Source organism: Thunnus maccoyii, chromosome 12 (assembly GCF_910596095.1).
Source record: "Thunnus maccoyii chromosome 12, fThuMac1.1, whole genome shotgun sequence".
NCBI lineage: Eukaryota > Metazoa > Chordata > Actinopteri > Scombriformes > Scombridae > Thunnus > Thunnus maccoyii.
This window is the reverse complement of record NC_056544.1, coordinates 3,942,771-3,965,763: the sequence shown is the minus strand read 5'-3', so window position 1 is coordinate 3,965,763 and position 22,993 is coordinate 3,942,771. Positions and strand designations below refer to the sequence as shown.

Sequence of the window (22,993 nt, the reverse complement as noted above, 5' to 3'; positions counted from 1 at the left end):
AAAAAGAAAAAATGAAAATGCTATCACAATAAACTATAATAAAACATTCTAAACTCTAAACATGTCATTTTGATGGTTATGTGGAGATGGAAAAAAATACAGTGTTTGAAAAAAAACAAAAAAAACCCCTGCAGTTGTATTTTCTGTCCTTTTGTTGTTTTGGTGTAGTTGTTCCACTTTCCACCCGCCCTGCCCCATGCTGGTGACTTTTTCAGCTCATAAATGAATCAATGGTAATGGGTCCACATACTGCTTTACTGTATCTGATTTATCCGTTAAAATGAGCAGGGAGGGACTTGTGTGCTCTTGGATCTGTGGTGCTCGACCTTCAGCAGTCATGGAGATTATATTCCCTGATGAAGGTCAGCCTCAATGAGAGCCTGCTTAATGTATGAAACATTTGACTCATGTGTAGTCAGGGGAGGTTTGCATTTTCAGTGTATGTGCATAATCTTTTTAGCAATGCCCTACATGGAATTCCTACATCTGCAGGAATATGCCACGTTTTTGGTAGATAGGTGTATGTAAAAGTGTGAGCACGGAGGCTACCGTCAGTCAGCATAGTGCATGCTAACATGTTAGCATGAAGCACTGGAGCCACTCATCTATAGGATTTATTTGGTACCACTTTTTAATAAGGCATCCTTTATAAAGTTGTAAAATATGTCTTTATTAATAGTTAAATCACTTACTAATGTTTTATAGATCAATAATGTAATTCCATCAATAGGAATGGTAGGACATTGGTTGTGAAAAATCTGGTTAATGCTCCTGTATGTAACCTGCTTTTTAGCTAGTTCTTACATTTATCAGTGAAACCTCTCCAATGGACAATTGAACCATTTTCCCCCATTACCAGACATGCTAGCAGCTCTGCGGACTTCAGCATGCTAACATGCTCATAATAACAATGCTAACATGCTGATGTTTAGCAGGTCATATTTACCATGTCCACCACCTTAGTTTATTCATTTATTTATTTTAGCATGCTAACATTTGCTAATTAGCACTAAACCTAAAGTACAGCTGAGGCTGATGGGAATGTCATTAGTTAGCACAAAGTAATTGAATACATTTTTCACCTGATGATGGTGCTAAATGAGAAGAGAGATACTTTACTCAAAGCCACAAGGTTGAGGAAAGGTCAGGGTATCACCAAAGTCATCAGGAACCACCAAGTGAAATCCATTCAATAGTAGGGTACAGACAGGTCAACAGACGCAAACCAATCACTGCTGGTTGACATAAAATGCATCACTACTGGTGCGCCACCACGGCAAAGTCACCACAGACAACAGATTTAAAAACTCTTGATTCACTGCTAAATACAGAGATTTACCTGCCAGTGATTGTCTTAATCAGTACTGTGTGAATTCATTTGGCAAGATCTAAAACCAAGATCTCTAGAAAAACTAGGACATGACATCATGTTTTAATGAAGGACATAAAATCAACTCATCTTCTGATAATGTGTTATGTTAGCAAAACCTAAGCTAATGGCAATGACAATTCAGATAAAACATATGATTAGTAAAGAATATAACTACAATCTACAATAATTTAGTTACTGACCTGTTTTCAAAATGTAGAAATGTTGAGAAAATTGAAAAACTATTTATTTTGTGAAACCTCATAAAAATTGCCAATTTAAATAAACTCAGCCTTTAAAAAATGTTTTTTTACTCAATGTAAGAGAGAAATCAATAAAAGCAAATGCTCTTGAGATAGTTTGCATTATATTAATTACAAATTCAGTAGATACCTAAAATCAAAATTACTAGAGGGAGCATCTTTCCCCAGTAGTGAGGCCATTCCCTCCACCATGTTGCGAGACAGCATACAGTATATTGTAATAGTAATAAGAGGGGCCACAGCTGTCGCTGTCGCTGGAGGCGTTATGTTTTCAGTTGTCTGTCCATACGTACACCTGTCTGTCACATTCTCAAGAATGTGATATCTCAGGAACGGCTTGAGGGAATTTCTTCAAATTCGGTACAAATGTCCACTCGGACTCAAGAGTGAACTGATTAGATTTTGGTGGTCAAAGGTCACTGTGACCTCAAAAAACATGTTTCACACAAATGTCTAATGAAAAGGATGAAAAGATTGAGTGATGACATTTTATATCCAAAAGGTCAAAAGTCAACTTCACTGTGACATCATAATGTTCTGCAAAAACACTTTTCTGGCCATTATTCAACCCCATAACTCAGGAACAGAAGGGGAGATTGTGACCATATTTCACATTTGGTCAGATACTGAATTGGTGATACTAATCTTGGGTGCCCACCTTGAAATTGTGGTGATTGTACAGATCTTCTGTGCTGCCGGGTTGAAGATGTGTGAAGTATCCACGTTTTAGAAGCAGCAACATCCATATCTGAAGCTTTGTCTACTGTCACAGCTACAACTTTGTGTTCTATCAGAATCAACTTTATTGGCCAATCATGTGAACACAGACAAGGAAAATACACCTAATACCTTTTATTAAATTCCTTCAAAGTCTTCACTACAAATATTGTATGAGTCTGAACAGACATGGATGTAAACTGCAACTTGATTGGTTGGTGGAGACATACAACCACGAAGCGGTATTTCTAGTTTGGTAACGCAGTGCAGATTTTCTGCATTTTCAACTGCATAATCGCACTACAAAAACATATCTTTGACTTCAATAAAAGCAGACACGATGTTCATGGTGATGGATTACCAACTGCAGCAAGTTTCAAGTCTCTGCACGTTGATTTTCAAAACATACTGAAATGAGCCAAAAACCAGGGGCTGTCTGAAAGGTATGAAAATATAAGAATCTATGGTATGGTTTGGAAATTGCAAATTTAGATCATTTGTAGCAGAATGTAGAAGGAATGTGTTAGAATATCGTATTAGGAAGTGAATGTTAAGTGTATTGTGTTCTTTACAGAAAGAAGGAGGAAGTCAGAGAGCAGACAAAGGGATCGGAGTGTTAAGAGACAGAAAGTATATTTCTATGAGGGAGAGATAGTGTGTGTGTGTGTGTGTGTGTGTGTGTGTGTGTGTGTGTGTGTGTGTGTGTCTTTAAAGGCCTCTCTCCTGAGGGCCAGATTGTTATGATAAGCAAATTACTGGTTGTGTCAGGGACATCCGCATTCTGCTGTTCCCTCATATCCCTCCAATATGCATGTTTTCATCTGTACCTCGGGCGATTTCATCATCTTTAGTAAGTCCAAACTGATAAATAAAATCTCACCATAAGTGGATTGAAACAGTATGTCTATACTGATGATATCCTACTTCATGGTGCTGTTTTAATCTCATTTGGTACTGTGTCAACATTAAATTTCTATGGACGTTATAGTGTGTCTCTGCTACTCAAAACCTCCTGAATATTACTATAGAGTATATTATGGAATAATTTGAGAGGTAATATAAAGCCAGTTCCTGACAAATAAATCAAGAGACTAAGAGATAACTAAAAGATAAGTCCTCTATTCAAAATTTTCCTTCCATCCATCCAGTTGAGCATTCACTAGGCTCACTTTCAATGGTGGGTAAGTTCCACATTTAACAATAGAGATGCAGGACCTCAATACAATACATACATTTGGTTCAAAACAGAAATAAATAAAAAACAGAAAGACACCACAGACCTTAAACTCATGTCAGTCATATTCAGTATTTCCTGTTGGCTTGACAGTTTTCATACAGTTACGAAAACTCTTTGACCCAGAGGTCACACAATCCCTGAAAAGGTTCTGTGAAGTATTTAGAAATTTTTTTTATTTTTTTTTAAAGGTATGATAGTGATGTTTTATCATTCATTTTGGTCTTCACAGTCATTCCATCCACAAACATAAACTCTCATTATCAAAAATATTACGATGTAGGGACAAACTCTTATCCACTGGATGAATATGTCACTTATACATTCAGTGTTAGGAGCGAAATTGGAAATATCACAAAATCTCTCTACTTCACCATGGAAAATTTAAATTTAAAGCATAATGACAAAGATATCTGGTTAAAACAAGACCTGCATTTGCTTATGTATTTATGCATGTATTTAATTAAAACATACAATAAATACATATAAATAAATAAACAGGACAATTTTATAACTGGTTTGTCATAATAAATATTTAGACACATCACCAAATCATTTTTTCCAGCTAAGAATAGAATTCACCTGATAATGGTTTATAATTGACTTCAAAACAGACTCCTGGCATCAGTTGTTTTTATAATATCTCCTATTAAAACAATTCAAATTTTACCAACCGATCAAATTTGAACTCCTACTTCAAACACCTTGCTTTTGTTAATTTCACATCCATATATATTTTTTCCATCCCTCAATGAGAACTCTCACAGAGCGCGTCACACGGGCACGGCGGGGTCAGTGACCGCGCACGCCGCCTGTTTATCTGTATGAAAGGTCCTCGGGAGCGCGCCCCCCCTGGCCGAGGAAGGTGAGCGAGTGTCTGGAGGGGAGGACTCGGGAGCGCGACCAGCCGAGGGATCGATCGGATTAAACTCGATTTGAGTGAAATTAACACAAAGGAGCGAAGAGCAACGCACACTAGTCGGCGAGGTCGCGGATGCGAGACACGCCGGAGAAATATTTCATGAAAAACATAAAACTTGAACTTTTTTTCTCCTCTGTTTATTTATATTTTGAAGGAAAAAGGACCACGGTGGATTTTTTTTTCAAGCGAGCGGAGATACTAGCCCTACTAACGAGGAGTTGATCTGAGAAAAAGCCCGAAGTGACCGAGCTTGTTGGGTAAGCTAACAAATGCCCTTTTGAATGAGTGCTTTTTTAATTGTTGTCGATAGCACACGATGGGTTCATTATAACGACTGATCCTGAATTAAAACCATCTAAATTCTTTCTGAATAGTAAGTTTTCTGGACTTTTTCAACGCAATCGGACCCTTTAATCCGCCGTGCGAGTTTTGTTGTTTTCATTTCATTCAGGGGCTAACTCACTGGATGGATTTTGTCCAGGACTGCTGGTTTATTTAGCTTCTGTTTTTATTCTCTCATTTCAGCAAGAAAGTCATTGAAGGTCCATGTAGCTGCCATGCCGACATGCTAACAATAGCAAGTTTAGCTTTGCCACCCGCTGCATCGCTCACACACACACACACGTTACACACACATACACACACACGCATGTACACACACATACACACAACAGTCCCATTAGTTAGTTGAAAAGTGGAAAGAAACATTTCCAGCACAACACGGCGAGGCTCTCTGTTTTTCTGAGTCGGTTTCCCTGACTACTTGTTGAATTTTGATATTATGAAAAAATTAGGTTGATTGAGTGTTAAAGTGTGAGTGTTAGCCCTGTTAGCTAATTGTGTTGGAGCTTGTCGGAGACACGAGGTGGCCCGAGCCGAGAGGTGAGTCACCGGCCGACTGAATGAGCGGAGCTGTGGGGAGATTCCCAGCGGAGAATACTTGGCACATATCGCCAAAAACACATCACTTTTTTGAATTAATACGTTTTCTACATTACACTACACACATGAGTTGTATTTCCACTGAATAGTTGTGTTTTTGTTGGAAGGGGACAGTGTGAAGTGTCCGTAGTAGTAGTAGTTGTATTGGACGGAAGGGACGGAGTCGTGGAGTGGAGGAGGAGGAGGGGGGAACAGTGAGGCCAGGCGGTCATTACTCCATTCAGCCGTGTTTTTACCATGCTTTACATGACTAAAACAATTTTAAATGTATGAAAAAAAGACTCGCCGCAGTGTACAGGTTTGGAGTAGAGAGAAAACTGTTTTTGCGAGAATAAAAACCGAAACGAGCGAGTCGTCCGCTGGTCCGGAGCGACGTGCGAAACACCGCTGAGAGGCTAATTAGCCGTGCTAGCCGCTGGAGGTTAGCCCAGTGCTAGGACACACAGGTTCAGCTAGCCTGTTAGCCTGCTCTCATCCTCATTGTGTGTACGGACCACTTATTACCCCCCCTCCCCTCTCTCCCCCTCTCCCGAGCCAGCGATTACCCTGCTCGGGACGGTTATCAGATAGCTCTTGGGCAAGGAAATTAACTTAACGCATCTTTCGCTTCACTTTTTTTCCCTCCGAGGTTTTAAAAAAACAAAGCAAACCTGCCAACTCTCGTCCGGGCTTTTCCGCGTTTTGTCTTTTTTGTTCAGAGAGCTTGTTTGTAGCGTTGCTTTGTATCCGGCGACCGAAGTTTGGTAATCGCTAACAGTTACAGCTACACTTGTTACTCGGTGTGAACGGAGAGAAAAAGCAGCCTAGAAACACCTGCCGGTTCTCTTTCCTCGCTAGTTTCAGCATCACATCTTAACGGGACATTATTTACAGTCATGTTTTTTGTAACAGTCGTACTTTATTGTGTGTATTTCTTGCGCTATCCTGCCCTCTTTCTCCATTATGTGTTCTGTAATCGGTCAACTTGCATAATGGTCACCCTGCCGCTCTCACGCAACTTTGGAAACGCTAAAATCTCTGGGAAAAAAACAACATAAACATGAGCGTATCCTCCAAAACACTAATTCTCACACGGTGATATTATTTACACAGTTTGAAACATTCAGTGTATATGTGCTGGTTCGTTACTTGTCCTCCTCCCGTCTGCCATAGAGCCAGGAGCTGCTACCCCCACCACCTTGTGTCTGTGAGCCAAGATGGCAGCTAGTCATGTTTAGCGGGCCACAGAGGGAGAGATAAGAGGCCCCGACCACACACACATGCACACAACAGATGTTCAACACTGTTTGGTCTCTCTCCCGTTTGTCGCTCTGTCTTTTCTTGTGGGTAAAGTTGAGGCACTGACTTAGTTTGTTAAAGAGGTAGTTGGTCTGAAAGAAGCTGAAACTCGGACACAAAGTTAACCCTCTCCCTCCCCAGATTCTCTTGTTGTGATACTGCTCTGATCAAATTTTTTGGTTTTCAGACACAATTGAATAGTTTCATTAAGGCAAATTAATGGTCGTTTTATTATTTTTATTTTCAGAGGGGGAGCAGGTTTTTTTTTTGTTTCAAACTCAGGTTTTTCTGCAAGTTGTTAGTGACCTTGGAGTTGCTTGTCTTAACTTTAGCTGGTAGGCCTTGAGCTAAAAAAAACCCACCCTGACTAGCAGGCATTGTTCGCTGTCTGAGGACATGGAGGGAAACTGATGCAAAATAATAAAGGCATTTAGATTTTGAAACTAAATGTCTCAATCTGTATGTTGTTAAACAGTTACTGGAACAATTACTTAACCTTAAATCGTTGCTTGGGTGTAGTCGTTAGCCCCGTTTAACCGCCTAAAGAAAAATCTTGTCCCGTAACATTTACAAATTTCTGTACCACAAGAATCGAAAGATGTAGATTTCAGTCATGCTCATGAGTTTTCCATTTTCAGTCCAATGCCCAACATGTTGGTGATTAGGCCTCACGCACGATCAGGGAAATCCCTGCCACCTTACACTGGGGGATAAGATGTGGGGACACACCACATGCAGCCGAGCGACTCATACCCTATGATATCCAACATTAAGATTTGCCAGTTAATTGAGATTTCACAGAATGATGCAATTACATTTCCAGAGTAATATCCATGCTCTGATGCTTGTTCTCCACACTATATCTTATCTCAACACATTCAAACTCACATTTCTAATGAGCATAATGATTTAACTGTGCTACTCTATGCCATGGCTTTCTTATTCAATCACTCTAGCTTTCAGAAGAAAGAGAGAGTCTGTCAATGCGTCACTTTTTTTTTTTTGAATAAGCCATTCTGTTATTTTGACCTATGATTCATTAGTGTGATCGGCTTTGGTTATCTGAACATCTCACTCAAGATGTTCCACCTTCTATTGACCTTTTAATCAACTTTCACTGTTTTCACGGTGGTTAAGGAAAGCTCAGAGCAAGAGATCTAAACTTCTGAAGTGTAGGAAAGAGGGCCGGATTAGGACAGGCCAGAGGCACAATAGGTGTGTCTATGAGCAGTACCCCTATTGGCATGCAGAGAGCACTATAACTTGTGCCCGACAACACTGATTTTGTTGTGCTCTGTTAGAGAAAATGGCCATTAAAGTCTTTGTCATCCCATCTCATTTCACTCTCCTCACATGTTATCAATCAACGTCCCCTCCTGTTGTACATATTCAAACACACTGTATATCCCCACTTATCATTTCAGAAGGTAGTTTTTTCCCACTTAACCAGTCAATTGTACGTGATATCGGTCCAGTCTGCTGTCTAGTTCTGTGGCAGGTCTTTGACTTCTTGAGCGGAGTGTGACTTACCGGGCTATTAATTTTGGAGATTGCTCTTTCTCTCTCTCTCTCTCTCTCCCTCATTTCTCTCTCTTTCTCACACTATTCTGATTGGCCACCCTGACTTGTAGCTGCGGTACTAATCCTGTCTCATCCCCAGTCTCTGACCCTGACACACACATACACACACTAAGATGAGTCCTCTTTCACCACACGCCTGCTCCCCCCCCAAAAAAGCAACTAAAATTGTATTGATTTATCCAAATCTGGATAAGATTACTGTTTCACTTATTAAATTAGCAGTTCATATTGTCACAAAGCCTGTCACATTGAAAACAGCTGTGTGTTTATATGTTAACATGGATTTATCTGAATGAAAGCTGTGGGTTGTGATTGAGACAGAGATTTTCTCTGTAGGCTGAGAGGAAGTTTATATCAAGTGCATGTTTTCACTTTCAATGAGACATATTGTGTTGCATAGTGTGTGTGTGTGTGTTTTTTTTTTTTTTGTTTTTTTTTTTGAACTTGAAGCATTAGTACTCAGTAACATATTTGGTATTTACGTACTAAAGTTGACTTAGATTTAAATTCATTTGCCAAATCTGACAAAAATGTAGCACTTCCTTCTTGTGGTCAGTACTGTGTAGCTTCAATACATTGTTTATCTCTCTTGGTGTGAAGTAGAGTGATCTAGATGTATTCAACACGGTGGTCAAATGTGATGCAAGAATATATCTGTGAAGTTTATGGTGAAGTTGTGTAAGAGTGAGAGCTACGATACTCTGATCACTCTCAAGATTGACTGTTTACACGCCCAATACTGCTCAGTAGTTGGAATAGAAATGAAGCCTCATATCTCTGAAGTAATTATTTTCTCACTTATTTGCCTGGTAGCTAAAGGTAGCTGACAGTGAAATCTTGCTGTTGATGTGGGGAAACGTCCCCGAACTTATTGAAATCGAAGTGTTATCCCTCTGCCTCTCTGGTACAGGTGGAGTTCCAGTGAATTGTTTCAATCGCTCTTTCATGTCCTCGCTTTTTACAGAAACCCGTGCTCAAAGCGAAAGCTCCGTGAGCAGCAGCGAGCCCTTATGGGACTTCTTTTTGCAAATTTCTGTCCTTACAGGCGATGTTGCCCTCACCAACTGGTTGATAGCAGCATACATAAAAACCTAACCATTTAATGCATATTAGGGTATTTATATATTGACTCATAGGTGACAAAACATTACTAAAAAGACATTGTACCTGAACATCAATAAAAGCCAACTTACCGTAGTGCTTCTGGTATAGAAATTGATGAATATTTTATTTTGTGGTTGGTGATTCAGCTTTCTGATCTGCATACTTTGTAGTTATATTTATGAAGTCATTGCAGGTTTTACCAACTTGATGAAAACATTCCAAGGGAGGAACTTTGGAGGTGGATGACGCCGACTGCTCGGTGTTTGTTAGGGTGGCCTTTCTTTTAAGATGTTTTGGGGCGTTTTTTTTGCCTCTAATGGAGAGCTGATAGTGGGGACGCAGACAGGAAACAAGGGGGGAGAGAGGGGGAGGGTATGACATACAATAAAGGTCTTGAGCTGGAGTGGAACCAGGGACGTCGCGGTTATGTGGCATGCGCTGTAACCTTTCAGCTACCAGGGTGCTCCAGGGGTGGCCATTTTGTGTCTCCTATCATCATGTGTCGTGGATGGCAGCCCTGTTAGCAGAGAAGAGAAGTGGTGCTGTTGTTTGTCTCCATCTCTTTCATCTTGCCATCTATCGCTCCACCTCCACCCCCCCCTTACACCCCTCCACTTCCACACCCACCCACTCCTTCTCTGCCTGCGCACGAGCTCCCCTCCTCTTCTTCTTTCTACTCTTCATTCTCACCCTTTCTATCTCTCTCTTTCTCTCCCTCTCTCCATCTTTGCCCGCCTGTCTGTTTCCTCCCCTCCCCTCCCTCCCTCCCGTCCTATCATTTCCAGCCAAAAGGTTAGCGGGGGTCTTTAGCACCGTGGTGACATTCAGAACTGAGTGTCATCACTGTCTCTCGCTCTCTCTCTCTCTCATCCCTCCCTCTCACCTGTCTCTCCCTCTACCCCCTCCTTCTCCTCCTCCTCCACACTCGCCTCCACCATCCCCCCCCCCCCCCCCCCCCCCATCCTCTTCCTGCAGGGAAGGCCTTCTGGACCAAGTGCTGTGCCTAGAAGAGAGGCTGGCGTTAATACAGCTCTCAAGTGTTTGTGTGTGGGCTGCATGGCTCGTCTGTCTGTGTGTGTGTGTGTGTGTGTGTGTGTGTGTGATAGAGGAGACGGCCTGTCAAGTACATCTCTGACCCATATGTGTGCATGGCTTTTAATCTATCCTTGACCTCTCTCGGTGTTGACGTGTGTCACATCCTGTTTTTCCTCCTTCAGCTTTCACACACCATCTAAACCGTACTGCTGCGAAACAAACAATCAAAGGCAAAAAACCCAGGACTCTTCACTGGAAACATGTGTGAGTTTTGTGTCATCGGCTGCTTCTGAATCTCATCACTGTAAAGCGACGTCAGCGCCACACACACACACACACATCTCATCATTTTCCCCCGGTGCACGCTGTGGTTTAATGCCACTGTTGTGGCATCCATGCATCCTTCCACCTCCCTTCATTTTCACGTCACCATTTCTCTCCTCAAGTGATTCACACAGCTGATGAAAGGTTAAGTGCTGCCTGCTCATTGCATCAACGTCCAGTTACGAAGATGGAGATGGATGCAAGGTCAGAGAGGGGAGAGATGAGTTAAAAAAAAAAAAGGAATAATGAGAAGCACATGCGAGAGAAGATGCGTGTATCTCCTTTTAGAAATGTTAGCATCACACCTCCTCTTGAAATGATGCTTGTTGTGTACATTATTGCTAGCTAATGTCGGTCATTAATTATAGCTCTGATGACCCAAAAATGCAAGCAGCTGGATCGTCATCCTGCTAAAAAAAAGTATTACTCAGCTGTAGTCGTAAAAAGAAAGCGTTTAGGAGATCCTGAGCTGGATTCAAACCCACAATCAAAGCACTTTTGATCCTGTAGAGCACACTGACTTTGGAGAAGGGGTGTGTGTGTGCGTCCCAGGGGAGAAGTTACCCCACAGCTCTATTGGAAGGACTCTGGAAGTTAATTGGTTGTTAGCAGGCAGGCAGGCGGGGCAGGGAAGTGGAACCAGCCAGTCTCTGGGGACGCAGTCCAGACCTGCCTGTCCCATTGGTCTAAAAGGGCATGTCAATATCGGTGATTGATTAGGGAGGTATGGGGGTAGCACACTGGAGAGCCTGGGGTGTGTTTGTGGCTTCCTGTTTGTGCTTGCATCAAGACAGGGTTCAGTGTTTTCAGTATCAAGGGAAATTCATCATGAAAGGCCTTTCTTTGCAAACTAATATGTTATTCATATTTGTTATAAAAATGAAAATCTAGACTGAGAGTCAGGAAAGTACTGCCTGTGATGTTCTTGTTACTCAGAAGTGTTTCCCAAATCTTCATTCACTTTCTCTGCACAGGGATGACAAATCTGTCAACAGCCAAAACCACTGGTGGTTTGTTGAACAGCCTGAGGTGACTCCCAGGTAGTGACAAATCCTGTAGCTTCAAAGTCTCCCCCTTTTTTGAAAGTTTGACAAGTTTTCTGGGTTTTCCCCAAAGCCTGCAACAGTGGCACTATGATAACTCATTTGCATCACCGAGTAACAATTTCCCCCTCACCCTGGAAATGATTTCTGATTGTCACTCTCGCATACACATGGAATTACTGAACAAAATTCAGTAAAACACCGGCATTGGAATATTCACACGAAAAACGACAACGAAGAAATCCAGAGGGATGTGATCTTTTTTTTACACGAGCGTCTTATGTCACCTCTCTCTGCCAGCAGTCTGAGGGGAGAGGTGACCGTGATTGACTGCGGTGGGGGAAGTAGAATCTGTGGTCCAGTCATAATACTCTGTCGGACACACCGCCGAGGGTTAAACCCTCATTGGCTGTCATCCTGAAGGGGGTCAATGTACGTCATCTGACCCCCCCCCCCCCCCCTCCTGCTGACCTGAGCTGAATGTGGGTCACACATTGCAACAGTCTCATAAATGAGTAGGTTGAGTGTATGTCCTGTACTAATAGTTTAAGTATATATTTAGGTCGGATCAGAAACCTAATCTGTCCCCACAACAGAGAAACCGTCTGTACTCAGTTAGAAAATTAAGCCACTGTCTGTATTGAAGGGAATTTTAACTGCTGATAAAAATCCAAAACAGACAGTCAAGTGTACTTTTTCGAGTCAAGTGCAGCCAAAAATGGAGCTGCGTCACTGTCTCAAGTATACATCGAAGACATCTGCTTTATAGGATTAAGAATGATTCCATTGACCTAACCACCTCTGAAGGCCTTCATCAGAACGTCAGTCCGTATCTTTTACATCAGCCCATTGCAGCTAATTGTAATCTTTTTGGACCCTGTAGATCTAGTGAACTCTTTTAAGACCAGGCAGTTTCTCACAGTCGCAATCCAGTCAGTCATCATAGTGCATTTCACAGCAGTCGACCGGCGAGAGGTTGAATTCAATCCTTTGTCTCCCTTATGTGCCGCTTGTTTCAAAGTTCTGGGGAGAATCTTGAGTTGGTTTGTGATGTTTACTGATGTTAAACTAGTTCTTCAGCTGCAGAGTTCAAGTCAGATGCTTCTGTTCATTGGCTCTGGGTTTGAAAATGTACACTTTTTAATATCTACTACGGCTGTGTTGTCACTGTTTGTCAAACTTGTGAAAGAATCCATCAGTCTGTCAGATCAGCACCATTCCTGATCTCATCATCATCATCATCATGTGTTTGTCTATGTAGTCGCTCTTTTTGTGAATTTTCCACTATATTAAACCTAGCCCAGCTTCAAAATAGAGCTGCAACGATTAGTCGATTGATTAGTTGCCAAATATTAAATTGATAATGACAGTAATCATTGGTTGAAGCCCTTCTTCACTACTTTTCGCCAGAAGAGTTGTTCGGCCCACCAGGAGGTGAGGAGGTGGGATGCTGAGCAACACATGTTACCAGTGATACATGGCGTTTGGCCATACGCGGATTACATTACCTTCTCACCGCAATTATTTATGGAAATAAAACCCATTTAGTAAGTATCACTAACTTGTAAGTAAGGAGAAGATCTGAACTAAAAATCTAACGTTAAAGACCAAAGTAAATGCTCTATACATATTGAGCGTCATCGACCAATATCTTATCTGGTAAAATGTCCAGTAACACCGGTGTTGTCACCTTGGCGTCCCTACTGGGTGGCAAGCAAGACCTGAGAACTTGGCTTGGGTTGTAGCATGTATTCACCGACAAATAGCCTGAACTCTACACACACTGCATTGTTCACAGCTATACTGCTAACTTCATATTCTCTGCTCCGGTCGATGCAGCCTCACTGTCTCACACACACACACACTCAATCTCTCTCTCTCTCAGTCTCTCTCTCTCTCTCTCTCAAGCACACTCGCTATGCACTGAGCTGTTCCTTAAAGGGGCTACGCTACTTGCATAACATTTTTAGTTTACAAAAGATAGACTTAGAAATTTTTTTTTTAAAATCTGACTGATTTCCATCAGTAATAAAGTCTTTACTTGTTAAACATAGAAGCCAGAGAATTCAGACAATAACCGATAGTGTAAAGATGTTTGACTCCTTTCTGTGTTGTACTTGTTTCTTTTCTGTCATGTATACATACCTGCGTCTCTCACCTTTTGAAAACACACGTATGTGAGTGATTTTTCAAAGATTGGACAGTCAGTTTCAGAGACCATATAACAGGTTCTTTAGCTCAGTGAGCACATGCATACACACACTGACACACACTCTGTTCACTAGCAGGTTCCTTGGCCACCCCCTGTGGCCTACTTCTCTCTCTCTCTCTCTCTCTCTCTCTCTCTCTCGCTCTCTTTCTCTTTCTCTCTCTCTCTCCCTCCCTCTCTCCTGCTGTCCTGTGCCTGTCTCTCGGCCTCTGTGTCCTCTGGGATCAGACTGAGAGCCGGCCAGTGGTTTTTCCTACACACATGGTAAAGGCAGGGAACAGATTGGATAAACACAGCCCTTTCCTGCTGACCCACCCCTCCGCCACCCCCTCCCCCAAACACACACACACACACACACACACACACTCCCTGACATGCACGTCGCACACACACTGTCCATTAACGAAGCAGCCGTGCGTAAAATAACCAGATTTTCTCTAGCTTCACTGCTTCTCTCTTTCTTCTCTCGCTCTCTTGATCCCCCCCCCTCCTCCTCCTCCTCTCCTCTCTCTCTTCCTTCCTTCCGGGCCTCAAATCCCAGCCCCAAACACACGGCCCCGCATCCCCTCACTTGAGCGTAATTACACACACAGCTAGCCAGCTCCTGCGTGCTGTCCTCCATTTGGGAACAAAGGTATAAATTATAGCGACTTAGATCCTAGTGGTAATGGGAGGTGGGTGGGTGCACACGTGTTCTCCAGAGGAAGAGGGAGATCACTCACTTCTTCAGGTGTCTAGTTAGGTTTGTGTCCGCTAAGCTTGCGGTGCAGTTTGTTTCTTTTGCTTGGTTTTGTTTGTCTGTGTGCGTCTGCCTGTCTGTGTCTCAGAGGAAACATGGTGTTGTTGACATGGCAGAGATTTCCTGTAGTAGAGCCTGGAGGCTACAGACAGTTTAGCTGCCAAACTGTCGACAGCACACAGGGCTGCACGTTGACTTTTTTTTTTTTTTTTTGCACGTAGTAATGGTGCTACAGAGGTCGATAGTTTTGTAGCACAGGCCACAAAATTGTAGTACAAGTATAAAACATCTATTACCATCTCTTAAAAACAACCACAAGTAGTACAGTTCATCTCTTTAAACAGGTATGTGACTGGAAAAGGACATTAATGTTGTGTACAGGGCACACAAAGTCCTAACCTTAAACATAGCCGCAAACGTCGGAGTTCAAGCACAATGCACGGTTTTAGAGAGGAAGAGAGCTTGAAAAGCTTGAAGAGTAGGCAAGGACTTGATCACCAATCCAGGACCTTGAATCCTCAGGTGAGGTGATTTACACTGTCAGCCATCATTGACATGCTTAGTCATGCGACTTCTTTGAAGGAACAAAATGACACGGGCCAAACATGAGCATAAACTTAAAAAAATCACAACAATCTAACTGTTGGCTACAATTCTGAAAAAAATCACGTATCAACCAGCTTTTCACGGGTGTATTGTCAAAGATTTTGGTGAAATTTGCTCGAAAATTGGTTGAGATACAAAATGTGCTGACAGTACAAATTACAGTAAGACACTGAACATATCACTGCGGACTCACCACCTCTGAACACTAATTGAAACATGTGGTGTCTAGTATCTAAAGGATGTCAATTTTGGTAGCATTTGAATGAAGACTTGTGCAGATATTGATGTCATTGCACGGGTGCTACTGTAGTAAATTCATTCATCAAACAGACCGATTTTTTTTCGTAGCACGTGCGGCATGTCGCACTGTCCAGCCCTGGCGCAGACAGGACCGCGTTGAGCCGCTGTTGGCTAATCTCTCCCGCTTCTTCCTTCTTTTCCTGCACACTAACTCTGCATACACTGAGTGATTTGGAGCTGTTTTGCTGATTGTGACGTGTGTGTGTGTTGCAATCTGACATCTGAATTGGCCACCGCATTTCTCAGACTGCAGAAATGATATTTGACACAGGCTTTATAAATGTTTACAGCAGGAAAAAAAAGATGTTTGCTGCTGCACAGGGCTGTGTGCCTGCGGGTTTTCACTTCCACCAAAGTTTACACTGGTTGACGTCACCGTCTAACACACCTCCAGTCAGACTGGAGGAACTTACCAAGTTACATCACCTGATGCAGGGATTGGTTGGACTGAAAACTTGGAGACTCTTGGCACTCTTTGACACAGACAAAACATCAAAACCTATATTTAATTGCTAACAGTTCATGTCTGTGCAGCCAAAGTCTGACATCTCTCTGCGTCATAGACCTCTGTCGATTTCAGTATTTTGAAACCTACCTCTAAGTGTATTTATCTGTTAAAATAAGAGAAGAACTGTGTGGCGGGGTTGGGCATTGATGACTATGTTTTCATCAGAGCTTCTGTTAAATGAAGGCCTGTCTGTAATGCACTACAGTGAGTAATTGTGTGACACTGCCGGCTGCCCGAGAGGCCGTTGAGTTGCACTAAGTTGGCAGTGATATTCTGCGGTTTCGGTCTGGCTGAACGGATGGCCTCAATAATTGTGGTTTGACAGAGCTGCACAGTCAGTGTGAATTCCTGAGCCTGGCTGGTGATTGCCAGTTCACTTATCAAGTCGGCTGAAACTGAACGTGTTAGAGCCACTCAATGATTACATGTGGTTTCAGGTGAGATGGAACTCGTGGAGCTGTTAATTATGTTGTTGGACTCACAGGCTTATGTGCCCGCCTCCAGCTGTGACATAACCAAACCCTTTTTATATTTCTCCTCACTTTGTTTAAACTGTCAGCCACTTCAAGGTCGAAGTCCTGATACTTGTTTGCTTACCCGGGAATTACCAGTAGCCCAAGTTAGCAGCTTGCATTTATGACCTGATGTCCAGATAACATAAACACATTATTGCTCTATGTACTTTTTTTTTTTTTTTTTTAACCTACAGAAAGATAAATGTCTTTGGGTTATTTTTTGATAGATTTTTGTTCCCCTTCAAGAATAAAATATCTCCCTTTGTTAAGCAACATCCTCTTTTATTCAGCCAGCATTCAGTGTTATGACCTTTTATTCAGGCATACTTTAGACATTTCTCTAAACATGTTCAATTTCATCCAACTCCGATATTGCGGCATGTCTTCAAACACTAAGAGGCAAATAGTTTGTTTCATACGAACAGGCTGTCACTTGGTGCTTCCCCCTTTGCCACACACGCTCTTTCTATTTCTCTATATTGAATGTAGTTATTTCAGTTCGATGAGGAAGAATCTCTTGCAACATAAATTATAAGTTACATATGTTACAGTTATGTATAAATGCATTCTAATCCTATATCATCATAGGAATATCCACTTCTGTAAGTTTGTCATCTGGTGACAACAGTATAAATGACTCAGCATTGTAAGATCCACTTAATGATGAACTTGGAGTCACTTCTGAGAAAGCGTTATGGGTGCACCACTAATAATGGAGATGAGGAATGGGTTTCTCACAGGCGTGATGAAGCTGGATTTTTTGTGCGTGTGTCATCATCTCCCTTCAGACTGACCTTGTTGTTGGTAAGCACGAGCTCGTACAGACTGCCACCTCTGAAAACACTGATAAACATCCGTGTGGTCTTGTGAAGCCACATAAGTGAGCACAACTTCTCAGTTGTGTCATTATCTCTTTCTTTCTATGTCACTCGATGGTTCAATGAATTTGTCGAGGACTGTATGATAGGCGCTCATGCCGTAATGCTGATAACACATATTAATGTTAACTATCTGTTATTGAAACTCATGCTAAAGATAAAAGCGGCAGGCAGCGATCGGTAATAGAGCTGCAACTAAAGATTATTTTCCTAATTAACTGATAAACCATTTAGTCTATAAAATGTCAGAAAGTAGTAAGCTTTAAGAAATGTGGTTGGCATTTCTTAAGTTGACATGTACAGATTGTTTTTGTCCGAACCAGACTAAAATGATTACTTAAATGATGACTTGATTATTAAAATAGTTTCTGATTAACTTTCTGTCCATCAACTCATCATTTAATCTACTAATAATTTCAGCTCTGCGGTGGCATTTGAATTGTGTTTGTTTCTGTTGTCAGATATCTGCACAAACAGTAAATATTAACTCAGTTGTGGCTCATTAATACTTGCCAAAGTGAGTAGTATTTTTCTGTGCTGCTGCTCTGAAACTGTCAGTCACAACACTATTTATCGGTAGTGAAGTCGTCTGACGACTTGCACTGCAATCGACAATATTTATGTACAAAATGAGCGATCACAGCAACAAATTTGGCTTTTTAATATGTCTGAATCACTTCACATGTTTGGACTGAGTCAAAAAACTACAAGGGGCTGTGTTGGTGTGCTGCTACAGGTAGCAGTGAGAAAATAAAATATGAGCCATGAATTTTATGCTCCTTTTGAGGCAGAATTTTACAACTCGGAGAAAGGAATGAGTGCAGAAATGCTTCGCTCCTTTATCTCCATGCTTCCGTGGTGAACAGCACCCGGCATTGAATGTATTTGATTGGCCAGCAGTTTATGTTCCCATAGCGCTATGGCAAAAGTTGAGCCAGAATTCATGTTTTTTTTTTGTTTTGTTTTTTTTGCCAGACCCGTCTACCGTGGCATCCCTGCTGCATGCATGATGTCAGAGTGAACGCTGCCGTAGTATGAACACAGTCTCACCTCCTCCACTCCTCAGCACATGTGTGTTACAGCAGGGGGAGGGGAGGAGAGCGTGGTGGGCTAAATGCCTCATCCTTTGACGAGATTTGGCATCTAAAGCGGCACACTGACCGTTCACCTAATTCCCTCTAGAGTGACAGCTGGGCCTCAATGCCAAATGTGTGTGTATGTGTGTGCGTGTGTGTGTGTGTGTTAGGGTGCGATGACTACTGAATTGGCATATGATAATGCCCACAGTCAAATGGTGGACCATGCTCTCGGTGTGTGTGTGGGAGGGGGGAGGTCATGTTATGGGCTACTCCTGTAAAGGTCATATAATTTTTTACATACTTCTGATATGGCTTTTGGCCAAACAAAGGAGGAGAACTAAGAGACACTTGTGAAGTGGTGTGCAGGATTTGAACTAATGTAATACACACAAAAGATGGACAGACGACGAATCTTCACAACCATTTGCGTGTACACCATCCCGTCAAATAAATATATATTCCAGTGTCTGTGGCTATTCTCAATCTCCACTTGGCCACTGTGTGTGGCCCGGTGTGGCAGCGTGTGTGGTAGTTTTTTTGTGGCAGGGTGTGCCCTGTTGTTGGTGTAGGGCGGGGGGGGGCTTTTAAATCATGATGTTACTACGGTAGAGGGCTCAGTGGTCGATATCGTCCATCGGCTCAACCCTAGTGTGTGTGTGTGTGTTCACTGCGAGAAAGAGACTCGAGAGAGCTGAGACTGAAATGGCAGAGGAAGTGGCACAGAAAGTTTAAGAAGGGGAGGGGGACTGAAGAAAGTAGAAGGCTCGTCTTTTCCGTGACTGTTAGACTGAAGGAGGTTTCACTCAGGAATAGAGGGATGAACAGGATAAAAAAAGGCAAGAGCAAAGAGGTGAAGTGCAGAGGAAATGTATCCAGTAGTGTCCAGGGTGCAGACGAGTGTTATCTTGTGGGAGGCTAACTTCTAAAGGCCAGACAAAAAAAAAAACTAGGAGGATGAGTGGAGGAAAGAATTTTCTTGCCTCCCCACTTTTAACTGGAGCTGTGATCTGACGAAAGTCCCAAGGCTGCCACACACACACGCACACACACACACACACGCACGCACAGCAGCCAGCAAGTGCTTATACAGCTCCATTTATTCTGCATTGTAGAATTTCTAATTTAATGTGCGTCTGACAGAGTTGACAGGAAATCAGTTGCATTCGTAGTAGTAGCTTGCTGCAAAGGATGTGAAATTACAGTCATTACTCCCACCTAACCCCCCACCACACACACACATACACACACTCAAATGCAGAAACTTTTTTTTTCCTGTAGTGATGTAACTACGGTGTTTCATAGCTGCTGTTCACACTACTGTGATCTAGTAGCTATATACAGGTTTCCTAATGGCAACAGCTGAAGTGCTGCTTTAACTGTTTCGAGGCTGTTAGCTTCTGTTGGGCTGCCAAATAGTTAGGTCATTATTTTCTAATGTTCTATGATTAACTAAAAAAGAACCTGTAGACTGATATGGGAAATAATTGTCAGTTGCAGCCTTAAATCATGGTTTAAAAGGAATAAGAGGAGTTGAGGATTCTCTAAATTGTCTCCTAAACACAAAGGATGAACCTCCTGTGCTTCCGTCTAGGCCTACATCACACGTACGCATATGTCAATGCAAGTGTAACAATATAGTGTAAGCAATATGGCAAATTCACAAAGGAAAGCAGTGATCCAGTGAAGATGGTATATAGGTGTGATTACTCCTTTTATGTACAAACTTACGGGATGGGCACATAGCTTACCCAGAGTTTAAAAATACAAAATTGCACTTATCAAACTGTGTCAGGTCAAAAGTGATGTTGATATGCAGATAAAGTTGATCTGTATAACTTCTATAAACTTTTAATTCAAATGGTTTTCTGCTGGTGAAAATGAACAGTTTGTGTACTAAGTTTCACATAGAATTGTTATACTATTTTTTTTTTTTTTTGTCACAATTGTGAGGGAAATAAAAGTTACACCTGTATGTTATCCAAAGCTTTTATTTCCACAGTGCTGCTATTCTATCACACAGTAACACAGTGAAGTCACATGGTGTAACAGTCTTGTCATTAACTGGTTGAGCTGCAACAATTAATCAATTAGTTGCCAACTATTAAATTCATCTCCAACTATTAGTTATGTGTAATTTTTTAAGAGGGAAAAAGTCCAAATTCTCTGTTTCCAGCATCTTAAATATGAATATTTTCTGGTGTCTTCAGTCTGCTGTGGCAGTAAACTGAATATCTTTGGGTCGTGGACAAAACAAGACATTTGAGTCAACTTGGTAAACAATGATCAACATTTTTTTTATTACCGTTTTCTGACATTTTATGGATCAAACGACTAATTGATTAATCAAGAGATTAATCATAATGAAAATAAACATTAGTTTCAGATCTATTTACCAGTACAAGTTGAAACACTGGGGGCGCTTGGTTTGGTGCAGCAGGTCTCCCTGCTAATCCACGTGTCGCAGAATGACTTGCAGAAGCAGTGGAAGTATTCATTCTGATGAACTGTCACCCTTATAAATATAATTGTCATATGTTGTGACTTGATGAGTCCAAATGTTGGACATCTTGGTCGTGTATTCATGCTCAAAATGTACAGAACCACTGATTCACTGGTGATTTGCACAAATTATTCATTAAATGAAACATCGTTCTATGTGAGCGTGGCTGTAGCTCTGACCCTTTAGGCAACCTGCTACTGTGGAGAATACAGTGATTTTTGTCTACTTGGCTTTCATACTATTGACGTGTTCAGAATAACAAAGAAATGTATAGATGAGTGTCTCTGCATGCCTCGCTTGTCCTTGCCTGTCGCTGTCTATAATATAGTAAAAAGTTGAGCAGCACCTGTCTCTTGTCTTTGTGTTGGCAGCTTGTTTATGGTACAGACACATGGAGGAAAGGGCTTGTTAACAGCTATTTACACAACAAGAGTGGATGCTCCCATCAGGCTTTGTGGAGGCTGCCAGCAGAAGGCCTGAAGTGGCCTGAAAGAAGGCTGCTTTACTGTAGTCCTCTGTCATGCTAATGTTGATTGTTGGCTTACTACTGACTCAATGCTCTTTGTTGTCACCTGGAACTTTGAACAGCAGGTATGATGTTGATACACTAGTTACTTTTTTAAATTTCAGAAGGGACCATTTGGGCTAATAGCGACTAGCATTAGCCGAGGAATGGTTTGGTCTCAGTTATTGTTAACTAAAAATGTTAAATTACTTGAATCCATTCAGAAATGATACCCTGCTCAGTGGTTGCTCAATAGATTCAAGAACATCACTCCAATCTGCCTTTTCTGTGATCTTTACTAATGAGACATTTTATGGAAATGTGTCCAGTATTCTCATATTTTTTTGTTTTCTTGGTTACCTAAGACAGCAAGGTAGATTTTAAAGTTTCAGTGTCTGGCAATAGCAGATGGTGGAAGGAATGAAAGGCTGATGGACAAATCAGTTCCAACATTTTTATCCTGTTGAGTAAATCTAAAGAGAAAACATCTGCCTTGTGACAGGAAGCAGCAGGGTTTATGTAAAATATGCTCATAATTCTGACAAACACAGGCACCAACAATACTGCTACACTGCCATGCAGAATCTAGCAGTTGTCTCATCAGTCGTCTGTTATTTTTAGGCCTGCCCCCTAAAAGTTGATGATTCAAATAATCAGTCAAGAAGCCCCCTAGTCCAGCCTCATTTTGTCAGTCGAATCATTACCTAACTGCAAAATTAATTGACTTGCGCAACTCGCTTCCGTTTGCTGCTTCAAAGCTCTCGACCCTGGTGCTGAACGTTGAAGGCAGCTAAACTGCTTTTGAACCAGACACTGGTGCACTTTGTCCTCTGTTGTTGTCAGCACTGTCAGCAGCCACATGGCCCCCCAAAAAGTCAAATATTTGGCCCAAACTAGTGACTTTTAAAACTGTGGTTCGGGTACAGCCCCAGTTATTTTCTGCATTACAAAACCATTAATATGACTGTGAGATACTTATATCCTGGTGATAAACTAGCAAACTGTCCAGGATGTACCCCACCTCTCACCCAGTGCATGCTGGGATAGGTCCCAGCAGGCTCTACACTCAAACACAGCTGTTAGCCTGCCGCTAAACACATGCTCCTCTGTAACTTATCATACCAACCAAGCCACAACAACCTGTAGCTTCTGTTCCTGCTGCCACAGTATCATAACATTGTTAACCTAGTTTGAATGGATGAATTTAAGTAATTTTTGAGCCACAATCTAGTTATTTTATTCCTGCATCCTGTTTTGTGTGAAGAAATAATCAAACGTTTTGTCTCTGATACCTGCTGGGCTCTGTAATGAACCAATAAGTGGATGAGGAAAATCAGTGGGA

At 41.8% G+C, this 22,993-nt stretch overlaps 1 protein-coding gene across 1 annotated transcript in view; it reads left to right on the top strand.

Moving 5' to 3' along the window:
* Nucleotides 1-4,434: 4,434 nt before the first annotated feature.
* The window catches only part of chd7 (chromodomain helicase DNA binding protein 7), a 73,794-nt gene continuing 55,235 nt past the window's right edge, over nt 4,435-22,993 (top strand). The window contains exon 1 of the mRNA XM_042428027.1: nt 4,435-4,762. The gene's annotated coding sequence lies outside the window, so the exon portion shown is untranslated. The remainder of the gene's footprint in view (nt 4,763-22,993) is intronic.